We start from the raw sequence: 13,841 nt of genomic DNA on the forward strand, positions 1-13,841 counted from the left end.
GCCCCCAGCTCATTACCTCTGAACATAAGACGCTCGGACATAGCTATCATGGCTAACAACCATTGATGTTGATTTGCTGATGATGATTCATAGCATCCTTCCCTGTCCTGATGCTCTTCAGAGGTTTGGACTACAACACCCATCATCCCAGACTTCTGGCCATGCTGGCTGGGGCTGATAGGAGTTGGAGTTCAACATCTGGATGGTACCATGTTAGCTGCCCCTGGACTAGTGTATGATAACCAGGGGGTTGTGCCAAAAGCTTCACAGGAAAAGGTGGGTTTTGAGGAGGAGGTACGAGAGGAGACAACATGGAGGCATTTTGGGATATTGCTCCAAGCAAAAGATACAACAAGGGATGAAGACTGGAGTTGACCTTCAAACATCTGTGGGTGGTGGATCTGGAGGACTTAAGGTCATCACAATGCGCTCTGATCTCTTATCTAAATAAAGAAGATCAGAGACCAGTTATAAATGATCAAAATAAGCAGAGTCAAGTGAGGCTTTTTTGGGAGGGGTCTCTCCATGGCCAAGGCATATAGGAAACTGCCTTATAATAGCCAGACTATTGGTCTACCTAGCTTAGTAGATAGAGATGCCAGGAGTTGAATCTGGGGACTTTGGCATGCAAAGCCTACAACTTTACAACTTGGGACAGGGGAAGAATCCACTGAACTCAAATTCTAAAGCAGACTCGCCTGATTCAGTCCAGGTGGATCATGACCCATATTGGATCATGAGTCCATTTCTGAATCCACCATCCTGTGGATCCCTTTATAAGGCAGTCCAAGGATTGTAGCGTGCCCTCTGTTCTTTAAAAAGTTATTTATTGCTTTTTTAAAAAAGTTCAAAAACAAGTCACCCATCTGCCAGTAGCCTGGAGCAGCTGGCATGTGAAGCTCCTTGCCACCACATGGCACTGAATACAATACAGCAAGTCCCCCTATGGGACTTGATGGCTTTTTGTCACTCAGGGGGAATTGTATGGGAAAAACATGACAGCCTCCATGTAAAAATGGGGGTAGCCGTGTTTTTCCCATATAGTTCTCCCTGAGAGTGATGGGATGCCACCCAGTCCCATCATTTCCAGGTATGCTGTATCGTATTCAAAGTGGCAAGGCACTTCACATACTAGCCGCTTCAGGACCTGGAGTAAACCCATAATCCAATTCAGGTCATGATTAGGGGTGTAGTTGTCCAGGGTCTCAGGGGGTCTTGACCCCTTACCTTTTGGGGAGCCAGGTCCCAGCAGGATCCCTGCGTCTCCAGCATTCTATGAGCCAATCAGCATGAAAGGAGACTGTGTTGGCCACTGAAAAGAGTCTTCTAACTTGCTTCCTTGTTCTTTTCTGCTGATTGGAGCCATTAAGAGTGAAAGGAGGTGAGTCAGCCATGAGAAGACTCTAGCAGCAGGTAGATTATATAGACACTGGATACAGTAATTCAAGCATTATCTCTGACTGTGAGACAGTCAAATGGTGACAGTGATAGAGAAGCAGAATTACAGAAGAGTAGAGTTGGAAGGGGCCTATAAGGCAACTGGAGAGCCAGTTTGGCTTAGTGGTTAGAGTGTTGAACTATGACCTGGGAGACCAGGGTTCGAATCCCCACACAGCCATGAAGCTCACTAGGTGACCTTGGACCAGTCACTGCCTCTCAGCCTCAGAGGAAGGCAATGGTAAACCCCCTCTGAATACCGCTTATGATGAAAACCTTATTCATAGCGTTGCCATAAGGCAGGATTGACTTGAAGGCAGTCCATTTCCATTTTTGTCATAAGGCCACTAAGTCCAACCACTTGCTTAACGCAGGAATCTAATTTAACGCATGGCTGACAGGTGGCTGTCCAGCTGCTTCTTGAAGGCCTTCACTGTCGGACAGCCTGCACCACTTCCCTAGGTAATTGGTTCCATTTTGTACTACTCTAATAGTTAGGAAGTTTTTCCTGATGTTCAGTTGAAATCTGGCTTCCTGTAACTTGAGCCCATTGTTCCGCATCCTGCACTCTGGGATGATCAAAAAGAGATCCTGGCCCTTTTCTGTGTGACAACCTTTCAAGTACTTGAAGAGTGCTAACATATCTCCCCTCATGCTTCTCATCTCAAGGCTAAACATGCCCAGTTCTTTCAGTCTCTCCTCATAAGGTTTTGTTTTCAGTCCCCTGATCATCCTTGTTGCCCTCCTCTGAACATGTTCCAGTTTGTCTGCAATGCACCCTTCTTAAAGTATGGTGTCCAGAACTGGAAGCAGTACTCAAGATGAGGCCTAACCAGTGCCGAATAGAGAGGAACTAGTACTTCACACAATTTGGAAACTATACTTCTGTTAATGCAGCCTAAAATAGCATTTGCCTTTTTTTTAGCCATGTCGCACTATTGGCTCATATCCTCCTTGCATGTAGTATTGCTGAGCCAGTATCCTCCATCCTATAACTGTGTATTAGGTTTCTTTTTCCTAGGTGTAGAACTTTGCACTTATCCCTGTTAAATTTCATTTTGGTGTTTTCAGCCCAGTGTTCTAGCCTGTCAAGATCCCTTTGAATTTTGTTTCTTTCTTCCAAGGTATTAGCTATCCCTCCCAATTTTGTATTATCTCCAATTTTGATAAGCAATCCCTGCACCTCCTCATCCAAGTCATTAATAAAAATGTTGAAGAGCACTAGGCCCAGGACCGAACCCTGCAGTACGCCACTCATTACCTCATCCTAGTTTGAGAAGGAACAGCAGAGCTTGGAAAAGTTACTTTTTTGAACTACAACTCCCATCAGCCCCAGCTAGCATGGCCACTGGATTGGGCTGATGGGAGTTGTAGTTCAAAAAAGTAACTTTTCCAAGCCCTGAACAGCATGGAGAGAGCAGCATTTAATCCTGGCCAGATTTAATCATAAAGGTTATACAATTTTAGAAGTGGGCATGGATGTGAGGGTGTGTGGCTGTGATTAATTTTAATTTTAATTGTAATTTTATTTTAATCTTTGTCTTAACCTTGCTTTTAAAATGTTTTTATAGTTGTATTGTACCCACACTCACCTGTATTTAATGTGGTTTTATTCTGTTGTACACCGCCCTGAGAGCTTGTCGCTAAAGGGCGGTCTAAAAGTACAATAAATAAATAAAATAAATAAATTATACACCCACGAGAGTGGGTGTATACTGTACCAGAATGGATTTTTCACATTCTGCAATGTTAAATTGAAAATACCCCCATGCCATTCTGATGCTTCCCATAAGCTCATTTCAAAACAAAAGCTTACAAAACTTAGCGTCCTAAACTCAGAAATGCTTGCTTAACAACCCTCTAAATTTGCTCCACAAACGTCCACGTGAGATTGAGTCAAAGGCTGACTTCAAGTCTATAAAGGCCACAAACAATTTACTACCAGGAGGCTTAGTGTATTTATATACCAACTGGGTTAAGACCAGACAATGGTCAAGAGTAGAATGATCTGATTTAAAGCCAATCTGTTCTTGGCCCAGAATATTATTGGCACTAACCCAGAGTTTCAACTTGGAGCCTAAGTAACTGGCGTAAATCTTACCCATCACAGAGAGCAAGCTAATAGGCTGATAATTATTCAGATTGTTTTTTGGGCCATTCTTGTAGATTGGCACAATATATGCTCTCAACCATGATGCCGGGATCATTCCAGATTTATTGATTAACGTAAAGAGAGGAGCCAACATGAAGGCCCACCTTTTTTAGCCTATGGCACCCAGTATTCCCAGGCCGTCTCCCATCCAAGTACTAACCAGGCCTGACCCTGCTTAGCTTCCGAGATCAGACGAGATCCGGCGTGTTCAGAGTAGTATGGCCGTAGATGATCCCCAAGACTCAAAAACTTGACTTTGCCTATAGCTACAGTCCTCTTTCACCTGTATGAAAGCTTCATGAGCTCCTGAGCTTGCTGCATTAGATGTCTCAGTTTGAAATTCCACCTGAAAACCAAACTTGTCCATACCGCAAGTTTAGGGAAGGGCAGAGAGAAAACCAATACTTTAGGTTGTGTTTGTTAACTCCTCCTTGACAGTCCCTCCAGCTAGTCTTGTTTCTGACCTTTCAATTTTCCTTCCTGTTGGACAATCGAGGGAAAACTTTTTAAGTGGCTGCTACATAAAGGACTAACCAAGCAATTGGAAACTAACTGTGGAAAGCGATTGGATTTTTGTGTATGTCTGGTTGCTGGGTTGATGTTTCTGTACAGAAACCTCACACTGAGCTGCACATATTGGGAAAATCAGAAATTAGGCTTGAGTTACAACCTAGGTGGCCAGCCAGCCAGCCAGCTAAAGTAAAGGTGTCCCCGCACTTATACTGAGAGTCATTTCCGACTCTTAGGGTGACGTCTTGCAACGTTTACTAGGCAGACTGTATATATGGGGTGGGTTTGCCAGTTCCTTCCCCGGCCTTTCTTTATCCCCCAGCATATGCCGGGTACTCATTTTACCGACCACGGATGGATGGAAGGCTGAGTGGACCTCGACCCCTTTTACCGGAGATTCGACTTCCTCCTTCCGTTGGAATCAAACTCCGGCCGTGAGCAGAGCTTCGGCTACGTTACCACCGCTTACCACTCTGCACCACGGAGGATGTACACAGCAATATTTCTATTCCTCTAAGGCTGTTTTCATCCTTTGCCATCAAGTAATCAAGAAAAAGAAGAAAAAATAGCCACTGTGATCACAAGTATACTGAGTGGTTTAAAACAGTAAAAGGTAGCCATTTTTCAGACCTCTTTATCTCTTTATTCACTCTTTAGCAATAAGCACCCGATCCTGCTCTACTCATTATAATAACTGCAAAATAAACAAACTCTTACTTCTTACTCCAGGCAAACAAACATGCATCTGTTTTTTTCAGGATCACTTAAGTAATTATAGGGTGATTGTGATCATGAAAAATCCACCCTTAGTCAGGGAATGTCTTGAGTGACCAGATTGTGGGGGCTCTTCCAGGTGAAGCTTTTGTTGTGTCCTCACCCTGGCTTATTCACTGCATTTTTCAGAGGGTCCAATTCTTAAATTGCTCCTGTTCTTAAAACAAGCCATCATTATTTAAATGGAGGTTGTCATTGTCTGCCATGTTTCAAATTAAAAAGACAATTTCCCAAAAAAATCTTGGGTGTGTGTGTGAAGCACAGCTCTGGGGGGCGGGCGTTTAACCTCTCCTGGCTACAGGCCTGCAACCAGGGGCTAAATCATTTGAGGGCAACATCGGTCATAACATTTTAAAGGTATCAGCTGCATTTCTGCACAGCCTTACATTGTTTAAATCTCATTAAAGGAAAGGATTGCAGCCACTGGGCTCCTATCATTCCCACATCTTCAAAAACAAGACAACCTCTTGTCTCAACAACAGATGTGCATGTCTGGCTCCTCTACATAGCCGTGAGCTGTAATGCCCTGGAAACATCTTCATATTTCATGGGTTTGTTGGAAATTCAGTTCCATGTATTATTGATTCAGAACAAGATACAGGCCGCTCTGCATGCATTGCTCATGACAGTCTCCACATGGCTGTAAAAGATAGCATGAGAAAGAGACTGCTGTTCCTTTGCCCTGCCTAATTCAACATGCATGGCTGTTGAAATATGAAGCCTTTCAAAATGTCTGTGCTGGGATTTCAGGGCCAGAGTTCTACCTTTTATAAAAGGAACACAAAATGCATTGAGAAGGAGAGATGCATCTGTACTGTGCTGAAAAGCAGGAATGAAAATATGTTCAAGGGACAAATGGGAAGAAACGTTTTTGCTGTCTCTCTCAGGAAAAAAAAAAGCCCTGCAAGTACAAAATCTGCTACTTTGGTTCCTGAAGATAAACTTTTGTTTCAAATCTATGTGGGAATGAATCTGACAATAAAAGTATTTTAGGATAAGGCATTAGCAAATATACACTTGTTCTCTGATTCCCTCCCTTCCATTCCTACCCCACTGGTCCAGGTGTATTTGTCAAAAGAGTATTTTTGCCACAATCAGTGCTCAGTTGTTAGAGGCAGATGAGGCATCTTTCCTCAAAGTTATACTTCTAACAGGGAAATACTACATTTCTCCAGCATCCAAAATGGCAATATTACACTGTGGGGGAAATGCATCTCCTCTACCCCAACAAATTCCTGGTTTTGTCACTTTTGTCAAAGTCAATAGGGTGACACAAACAGTCTCAGTGTTCCAAAGAGTGTACCTTTACAATATATGTGTTTCTTGTATTTTAAGGTAAAACATCTTCAGCATTAACCTAATGTGCGAAGAGGCTTTATTGCAATTGTTCTATGGAATGCACTTACACGAAGGTAACCCGCACACACCCTTAGGCTATCCTATTAGTAATGGTAACACCATGTATGAATAGGGATACTTGAGGAATTCATTTGGTTCACTTTTCAAAGTGAACCAATTCTGATCTGCACTGCCTGGATGAATGTGCAGATTGGAAAGTGGTTATACTCCAGATTTCACACATCTCCAAATGTTTACAGTGTTATTCTCGAATACTTAATGCAGTGTCACGAGTTGGCTCTAGGATTGGTTTACAGTTTTCTGATCTTTTAAAAATAAATAAATAAATGTTTGCTCCACAAGGCAAGAAAGCCCAGCATCCACTGTGACCATCTGCACACCGTCAAAATGGACTTGAAGATGCTTCTGGAAGCAACAGGGCATGGTGATGTGCCAAAGACATTCTACAAAAACAGATGACTGCTGGTAAAGGCTAGTCCATTAGAATGAATGAGGCACTGCCCCACCAACTTCAGTTTGCCCTTAGCCAGCCAACCCTCACCTCAGGGGCGTCACTACCAGGGTGCTGAGGGTGTGGACCGCACCCGGGTGACACCCTGAGGGGGGTGACACCCAGAGCCACCCCACCCCGTGCCGTTGCCCATCAAAGGAACCGAGAAGCGCTCCGGGTCGGCGCAGCCAACTCCTCCTCGGAGGCAGGCGGGCGAGACTGAAAGCAGGTGCCCACTCGCTGACGGTGAAGCCGGGACGGGCCTTCCACCGCCAGCCTGGAGCATGTGGTGAGTGTGTGCATGCGTGTGCATGCACGCACATGCATGCACACACACAAGAACAGCCACCCCCGTCCATTCACCTGGGAGGGCGTGCGCCGGAGGTCCGCACCCCCCCACACTCCTGCTAGTGACGCAGCTGCCTCACCTGCTTGCCTTCTTACTTATAACCAATTCAGAGGGGGACAGTGAATGTCAGCTTTTGCTTCCGTAGATTACTGTTGCACTTATAGAACTCAGCAGACAGAAAAATGGGGAGAAAACTATAATTAATTGACACTGGCTGCACCTGTCATTTGCTCTAGCTCCTGCTGTTGGTCTCCTGCCTTACACCCTAACAGTCCCAATGGATACCAGATACCAATCTCCAGGGTCTTAAGCACAGATATTTCCCATCCCTACTACCAGAAGTCTTTTAGATGCAGATGCCAAGGATTGGATTTGGGACCTTACATGTGCAAAGCATGTGCTCTTCTAGTGAGCGATGGGTCCTGTCGACAGCTCCCTGCTTTCTGCGTGCAATCACAGTGATAAACATGTGAAGCAAACCCTTTTCTTTCATGGGTGATCTCCACACCCTTTCAAAACTTGCACCATTCCTTTCTTCTTCACTGACAAGGAAACCATTATGGTGGGTATAGATACTTGGCTAGGGCAGGGACAAGAGACTGTGCACAAAAGGCTGCAGTGGGCTGAACAAATGTTGGGGGATGACAGAACTACATTCCAAATGCATTATTTTGTGCACAGTGACATTCAACAGTTCTGCATTAATCTAATAAGGTCATGGTCTGTGAGCAAGCACTGTGCTTATGCCTTGCTGATTTGGATCTAAATGATTCCCACACCCCCTGAAAAAAGGATACTACAGATCTAATTAGAAGTGAGAGCTTGAGCTGTGCAACTTTAAACTCTCCTGGCATTTAATGGAATTTTCCATAGTGCTAAAATAGCACTCCCCCCCCGTCACTTTGACGTGACAAATATTAGCAAATCTTTGATTTTACTGTGAAACAAATTGTGGTAATAATAAGTCTTTGAAAGAGGAAAAATGGGCACCAACCAGTTCAATTTCATTTAAAATGTGCATGTTAAAAATATTGTGTGTGTGTGTGCAATGCTAACTGCTACTTAATCAACAGATTGTTATTTTATGAGAGGCATGCCCTGTAGGTGTTATGTTTGACACTCCTTAATTCTTGTTTAGCTAAATGCACCTGCAGGTACCATCAACATGCAGCATGCAACTCAGGGTTTAGGAATATTATGAAAAGCTCTGTCCTTCAAGACCTGCTAGGAGAGGAAAAGTTCGATGGGCAGAGCTCAATCTTAACTAAACTTTTTAAGTCACTTTGAGATCACCAGACTGTCTTTGCAGGCAGAATAATTGGTTTCTATAGAGTAATTCATATTAAGCTGGTATGGACAAATCAGCCTGTGTCATTTTTGCACATCTTCATTCATAAATCTGTTCCAACTTGTTCCTGCATTGATCTGCCACTTTTATATTTATATTTTTAAGGACCACGTGAAAATTTCTATCAAATATGTATTTTAAATGTATTTTCTATCAAAATATGCAGTACTGAACATATTTCCCCTCAAACTACATATCTTTAAATACAGATTTTAATCTTTTTTATATATAATTGAGAACGCTGCAGAACATTTCGAAAAGTACAAAAGCCAGTAGATAACAAAGTTTTGCTGATCCACACATTAGCTAATCAGTGACTGCTGGACTCACTGGCTATATCCTATCTTCACTGTTGGAGACAGTATGTCTCTAAATACCAGTAGCTGGAAACATCTGAAACATTTAAAAACAATTATGAACATCTAAAGACATTTTAAAACTGCCACATATCTTCACAGCGAATACCAGATGGGCCTTTGACTTGATCTAGCAGGGCTCTTCTTCTATGAGGTGCAGATCATATTGGAATCCACAATTCCCTCAAGCATCTCTATTTCTTAGGGTACTAAGTGGTATCAGCCCTGGCTGAATTCAAAATTTGCTTCTAGGCTGTTTCTCCTATGGCCCCTGCTTTTTTTGGACTCGTCATTGCACCTTAAGGTGCCAAGCAATTGGCCCTGTGTTCTAGTGGCAACAGCTGCCAGATATTTCATATAAACACAATTCAGTTTAGTACAGCATCCTTTCCATAATGCAACTCTGTAGCCCAACTGCAGATTTATTATATAAAATGAAAGAAAATTAAAAAGAGAAATGTAGAATCACATCTTGTAAAAGTCAATTAGGAAGAGTTAATCAAGTTTTATTGATGCTGCATTCACACCCCATTCACTGCGATCCTGTGTGAATAATCTGAACATGGAAATGAGCTTCGGCAAAGGGCACTCTCTGTGGCAGGGGACATAGTAGACTGAGGTACTGGGGAAAATTGACTTCAGTCAAATTTACTTCCAGGGAGGTATTTTTAGGGCTCTAGCACTAAATGAAAGATATAGCTTTTTTTTTTTTAATGCCTATCACCATGGTCAATTCCAGACTATTCATTTATTGAACATTCCTCCTAATTTGTTTGCCCAAAGTTGCGGGGAGGTTAGATGACTTTGGCTATTTATTGAGCATTCATTCTAATCTGTTTGTGGTGAAGTCGGATGACATTGCATCAAGCAAATGGTAGCCATAAGTCAGGATCGAGTTGAAGGCAGTCCATTTCCATTTTCCATTTTTCCTTATTGAAAACATCATTATTGTTTTTAGGAAGCAGACTTGCTGCACAAGTGCTCCAAATCAGCTATAACTGGGAAACCTAAATTTGCCAGTATTCAGATGAATCCCACTTGAAGACAGTGACATTCTAGAAGTGCCCTATTACAAACACAAAGACTTCTAAACAAAACGTTCAAAGCCAATAGGGAAGGGCCTTAGCTGTCACTTTGTGAAGCAGGGCCTGAAAGTGACAGCCTTTCCCTGTTGCTTGTCCACAGCTTCTGGTATTCAAAAGGTAGCTTGCCTTTGCATGTGGAGGCTCCATTTAGCTAGCAGCTTCACTGATTCTGGGATATTTCTGAAAGCAGAACACTATATTAGGCTGTAAACACACTAGTCACCAGATCAAAGTGTTTCCATTAGCCACACCTGGAGGGGGAATGGATTGATCTGTCAATCAGTTGCAAAATCTCTTTGAAGCTGAATTTTTAGAAAATAATACTCAAGCTGCAACCACCAGGTTTTACAGTAAAAAGAGGAGGGGTTTCACTAGCATCATGTGCCCCTATGTTCAGAAAAGAGAGGTGGAGACGCACTGGAACAGTGAGTGTGTTTCTGCCCTTTGTTTGACTCTGGGCTGATCCAGGAAGGCAAATCTTTCATCCTGAAACAAATATTTTGTAGGGTGGAATAGGTCATATGGAAACACAAAAGTGGCTCCAAAGTAAATGAGCTATATATTAATGCTACAAGGGCTTTTTGTTGCTTACAGAATAGGGAATAGAGCTTTGCTAGTCCATTTTGGTGTCCAACGCTGGCTACAAATAGCTGTGAATTAAATGCCAGCTCTTAAGCATTATGCTCCAAGTAAGGTTTTCTCACTTCTAGAAGATCCTACGTTGAGGGGGTGGGGGAAGGTATTTTAAAACCTATCAAAAGATGCAGGTGTGTACGTTGTCCAGGGATGCCTTTATATTAATTTGTCTAATTAGGCACAAAAATGCAGGCTGTGAACATCTGACATGAATTAACTCAGCAAAATGAGTCTTTTATTTCAAAACCCTATATGAAATCACAAAGAATGGCACAGCCAGCAGTCTTGTGTTTAAAGATTTTGGTTTAGAATGTGGGTCACTGTGGGGTGGGCTCATGTGGCATGCAAGAAAACATACTCAAAAGAAGGCTGTCAGAGGAGCTCAATGACTTTGCACAAGTCTGGGCTCATGAATAGAAGAGAGAAAGGAAATACCTCATCATCAAAGATCTCACTGTCTCCATGGTTAGCAGCTCTTCCAGCCAAAAAATGTATGACGCATTTCATATAATCTCTCTGTACAATATAATGAGACTGTCACAGGAATGTCTAATGCAACTTTGGTAGTCAACAATCAAGTGTGGTCAAGGACAGCCAGATTGCTTTATCACACATAACTTGGGCAAAGGAAATCTGTATGTATTTATTGGTTGAGACTTTTTTATTATTACTTTACCCAACAGGTGATTTGGGGGGAAAAGTACTGTCCTTGCCTTCATTGTGTCAAATGCAAAGTGAAAAATGTGGCTTGAGAGAGAGAGAAAATGCAAGTAGGTGATGCCATCAGCATACAAGTAGATTGCTGGAGAAGAAAGATTCCTAGGTATCACCTGATGCAGCCATCTTGCTGAAGCTGAGCAGGACTGGGTCTAGGTGGCCACCTGGGAACCACATGTATGTTATTCTGGGTTCTATGATGGAAGAAAGGCAAGGAACAAACAAACAAAAAATAAAAACGGTAGGACTTCCAAAATCTCAGAACACCCTTAATACATAGATATTGCTGGCTATGGCAAATGAAACTCTGAATTCATGGAGCATCTTCTACTGTTTGTGACAAGAGGGAGGGGTTGCATGATAGATAAGAGTGTGTGGAGGAGGTTCCAAGTAAGGCTGTGCACCAGATTCAACAAAGCCCTAAATCAGGCCAATTCTGGGGGATCTGTGCTTTATGTGAGTCAGGTAGAGACAGCCCTGGATTGTCTCAGCTCTGGCTGCCTGGAGCAATCCGGAGCTGTCAGGGGGTGGGGCATCAGGTCAGAAGCAGCAGCAGCAGCACCCTGCAGGACTGAATCCCCAATTCACCAGCTGGTTACCTACAGAAATGGAGAGAAAGTCCCCGGAGGGACCTACCAGATTATTTTGGCTGGTGTATGAGGTGTCTTCTCAGGAGAGGGTAGGCAGTGGGTGGGAGAGACATGGCCATCCAATTGCCCCTTCCCTAAAGACTGTGATCCTTCTTTGGAGGAGGCCCCACTAAAATCAGTGGCTATCTTGGGAAGGATGGGATTTCTGCCTTTTGTTGCAGGCTGTTGCAGGGTCTGTTTCGCAAGCACCTTCCTGACAGGACAGGAAAAGTGCTTGTGAAGCAGCACCCCACAGGACTGAGTTAATCCTCAGGGCTGCAGAGGGCTGCTTTGCAAGTGCCTTCCCCATCAGTTTCAACCAGTATGTTGTAGTGGAAGGCTAGTTTAAACATTTGGCCAGCTGATCTGCTTTATTCCATTGCTGTGTGGATTTACAGTACCAGCTATTTGCAGGGGACTGTTCTATTGAGCTCAAGGGCAACTTGGTAAATGCAGTGGTGCCTGAGGAAGCAGTAATTAGATTGGGGTGCCAGGTTTCCAGATTTTGCCCGGAGCCTCCAGTTTTGGGGGTCATCTCCAGGTTTCTAGGTGAATTACCTTAATCTCTGGACTCTAAGCTTTCTTTCTTTCTTTCTTTCATTAAGTTTTTAGGTGGTTTGGTTCAAAAGATATAAATCAAAATGTCACCACCACCACCCTGCAACTTCTTTTAGTTCTGGCTGCTCTAATCCTGCCCATTCAACTTTCTAAGTCAATATGTGAAGTCAGGGTTGTGATTGACAAGACTTCTTGAACCCCAGGCAATACCTAAACCCACAGTTTCCTTCTCCTGTTTGTCTCACATCAGGAATATAGTATATATATATAGCTTTCAGCATCATAAAGAGTACTTTCTCTCTACAGAATTGGAACTTGCTTCTAAGTAAACATGCATAGGATTGCACTACAACAGAAGATCACAGCAGGATCTTGGTAGGCATAAAAGTGTACATGCAGGATTTATTTAATTACTTGCAAAAATGGTATATTATACTTTATCTTTCAAATAATTTTTGAACAGAAGTATTAAAAGTGTACATTCTGCAGTGTTATACTTTTCTAATTAAGGAGTCAAACAAGTTTAAATTTTACTGGACTGATGAAGAGGGCAGCTTATTTGTCTTATTGATAACCTGTTTTGAAAACCTTCCTAATATGAAGCTTTTCTGGGAGTAAAGCTGCAATGCTGATTCCACATACCTGGGAGCTAACCTCATTGTATTCAGTTAGGATTGTGCTGAAAATTAGTGGGACTTATGAGTGGACATAGAAAAGGATTGTGTTGTACACCTTTCTCTCCCCCTCTGATCTTTTTCTTTTTTTAAAACAGCTAGGCAGGGCTTACTTAGGTGTCACTGCTTTTATTTGGCAGGAAACTAAAACTTTTTTTTTTAAAAAAGTGTTCTGCAATGGCCAACAGGTTTTGATAATAAACTATTATATGAGGTGTATATATTTTTACATATCCAGTGTGTGTGTATATGGGATATTTCCAACAACCCTGTGAGGTAGGCTTGGAAGCCAAGGCAGCTCACAACAAGATATAAAGCCATTTAAAATCAAATACACATAAAACAAGCATAAAACAGTTGCAAAACAGCTTAACGTGGCATGATTCTGAATTATGGATTGGGTGAGTGAAGTTCCTTATCACTGAATTGCAATCCTGTGCATACTTCCCTGTTCGAGTAAGCCCCATTGAATACATTGGGATTTGCTTCTGAGTAAACATGCATATGGATTACAAATATTAATTTATATTGAGAAATATCTTTACAGGTTGTGCAAATAATAAACATCTTTGACATTCATGCTTATATTAATATTTCTTCATACTATGTCTTGATATGTAGCTGATTGCACACTATGGTTGTAAATTATTATTTACAAATTATTATTTCCTCTACATTTTAAGTGTGCACTTCTTCCTTGGAGTGGTCATTGTCCCCTTCTATTGTTTTCACCCTGAGGGGCAGATTAGGCTGAGAGATGGTGCGTA

At 42.4% G+C, this 13,841-nt stretch overlaps 1 pseudogene; it reads right to left on the reverse strand.

The window, feature by feature from the left end:
- Positions 1-3,700: 3,700 nt before the first annotated feature.
- LOC133384599 (5S ribosomal RNA) lies at positions 3,701-3,819 on the reverse strand (annotated as a pseudogene).
- Positions 3,820-13,841: the final 10,022 nt, after the last annotated feature.

The sequence above is a fragment of the Rhineura floridana genome, chromosome 4, assembly GCF_030035675.1.
Source record: "Rhineura floridana isolate rRhiFlo1 chromosome 4, rRhiFlo1.hap2, whole genome shotgun sequence".
In the NCBI taxonomy this organism is placed as follows: Eukaryota; Metazoa; Chordata; class Lepidosauria; order Squamata; family Rhineuridae; genus Rhineura; species Rhineura floridana.